At 46.2% G+C, this 2696-nt stretch overlaps 1 protein-coding gene across 5 annotated transcripts in view; it reads right to left on the reverse strand.

The window, feature by feature from the left end:
• The window catches only part of CEP83 (centrosomal protein 83), a 38550-nt gene that overhangs the window by 20105 nt on the left and 15749 nt on the right, over positions 1–2696 (reverse strand). The gene's annotated exons all lie outside the window — the stretch shown is intronic.

Below are 2696 nucleotides of genomic sequence, written 5' to 3' on the forward strand. Positions count from 1 at the left end.
GGTTGGGGGGAGGGGGCAGGGGGCAGGGTCCTCTACGAGCTTTGCGGCAGACCCAAAAGTGGACTGGAAGTGCTTCTGTTCCCTTCTGAGTCTGCTGCCAAGCATGCTGGGGGACCACTGCCACACTCCTGTGGGATGCTCCATCTGCCCCACCACCTCAGCATTCACGAGCTGCCTGGTACCTTGAGGTATGTAGAAAAAACATATAAAGCTGTGTCTATGTCTGAACCGTCAAATCTCTCCGAATCGAATTGGAGGCTTCCAATTCAATTCGGAGAGATTAATGGGTCTCCTGATTTGATTCAGATTCAGAGATTCAGTCGCTGAATCGGGCTGGATTTCCGCCGAATCAAATCAGCAACCAAAGCTTCGCACAGCCCCAGTAGCTGGCTTGTTCAACATGGATACAAACAAAACCACTCTCTAGCTATCTACATACACAATGATACAGCCTGAATCTTGAAACCAGGGGGGCCACATCAAGAGCCAGGGGGCAAGGGGAGAGGGTGCTGAGTGACTCAGAGTGGAGGTGAACCCCCTTCCCACCCACCCCCACACCACCAAGCTGCTCCAGCTTTCCCTGCAGGAAGTGTGTTCTGCGGCAGGGGAAAGATGGAGGAGCAGCGGGAGGTGCCAGGGTGCACTGTCTCCAGGAGCCGCAAGTACCGTGCCACAGTTTGGCCACCACTACTCTAAACAAAATAAGGTATCTCACTATTTTCATAAAATTTATACCTCCTATAGTTAGCTGTCCTAATAATGGAGAACTTGAAATAAAAGATTTCTCACTTGAAGTGCCTTATTATAGAACTTGATGCCTTGTCACTTTAAATGAAAACTAAGATGTTGACTCTAAATTATTTTCCTGGTTGCTAAAACCTCAAAATCTGGTTAAAATATAGCTAGAAAGATGACAGAGACATGAAATAAAAAGCAATACAGGAAAACAAAACAATATTCCTTGCAATCCCTATTTTTTTCAGCCAGACAGCTACTTACAGCCCATTGGAAATCCTATATTGCTACACTATTTTTTAAAACTCCAGTTCTTTCTAGTTTTAAAATGCATTTTAAACAAAATAAATCTTTTCTAAAACTGATGTGTACCTCAAACTCCCTCATAAAAACAGTAGTTCAAAGTAGAACATCAAATCACTAAAGACAATTACTGCCTGCATTGAAACTTTCTATAGTTTAGGCTTTTGTGCACAGTAATTACATGGTCAGTGAGAATTAAATATCTAGAGGAAAGCACTTATAATGAAAATCCATTTGCAGTGACAGATGTAATTACAACCTGCTAGCACATACAACTTGCAAAAGGTTAAGAATGACACAGTAGCTTATTAAGTAACCATATTGTTGATCTGGTTGCTCAAATATGAAGTTGAGAACATTTTAAGGCAATATTCAACAAGGAAGGAAGGTGGCCTTGTGGGGGTGAAAGACCCACTTGGGCATTCAAAGGGCCTGTGTTTAGGGCTAAGTTTGGCACAAAGTGGAAGGAAGGGGACATTTTACTACTCATCATAGGGGCAAATTTTCATGAAGCGACAAAAGGAAGATAAATAAGTCTCCACCTTCTCCAAGTGACACCAACAGTTATTCAAATTTCTCACCATGCCTGGGGTCATTCAGAAAGCAGCAGTGAACACAACCCCCAAAATTGAACCACCCCTTGCACAACTACTGACAGGGAGAAACAGGGGAAAAGAGGAAAGGATAAGGTTAGTTTTTTTTGGGGGGGGTGGTATTTTTTTAAAATATGATATATGGAGTGTCACCTTCTGGAGATGGAACTTTTTTTTTTGTGCAATATGTCTAGTTGATACAGCTCAGATCCTTTGTTAAAGCTCCCAGGTGCAACTGTAATTACTCTCTCTCTCACACACACACCCCATGCTATATGAGGGAGCTTACAAGATTAATTTTGCCTTATTCCTAAAGAAAACTAGGCCAGCAGTTCTGAACTGGGGTGCCACAAGACTGTATCAAGGGTTGCACGGCTTCAGCACTGCTGCAACCAGTTGTAACTGCCCCACAGGCCTCTGTTTCTAGGAGGTGATGGAGCCAGACCGGAATACACGAGGAGGTGGTTCTTGCCCACTGTAGATTTATGGAGGGGGCAATGTGGGGAGGAAGTAGGGGAAGGGGTGCTACAGCACCCCAACTGAAAACTGCTGAGGTAAGCTGAGACAGTACAACAGTGGCTCTTACCTGGAGTGCTGTCAAATTCAGTTATGGCGGGGTGCCCTGAATCTAACAAAGACTGAGAACCATTAAGTTAGGTTCTTGGGTGGATAAGTAGTTTCAATATCAGATGTGCACTGATATAAAGAAAATTGTTTGTATCGGAAATCAGGCTGATATGGCCAATAATTTAGCCAATAAATGGCCCGTGCATCTGCGCAGCCGCAGTGCAGTACGTAGGTGGTGTGGAGCACAGCCCGGCAGCTTGGAGACCTGCACGCAGCTGATAAGTCTATGGTGGTGGAAGGGGAAGGGAGAGGGGGGTGGGGGGAGATCAAGGTCCCTGCGATGAGGGAGGAGTGGGGCTGGGGCTTGAGCAAGCACTGCCCAGCTGGGGCAGGGTGGGTGTGGGATGGAGCTGCGGCTCGTTTGAGGGGCGGAGGGAATGGGGGGGGGCTCCTGCTGCTGTGTGCCGCTCATCGCTCATCCGGGCGCTGCTCCTCCAG

The sequence above is a fragment of the Gavialis gangeticus genome, unplaced genomic scaffold, assembly GCF_001723915.1.
Source record: "Gavialis gangeticus isolate Ggan-Ray unplaced genomic scaffold, GavGan_comp1, whole genome shotgun sequence".
Classification (NCBI taxonomy): domain Eukaryota; kingdom Metazoa; phylum Chordata; order Crocodylia; family Gavialidae; genus Gavialis; species Gavialis gangeticus.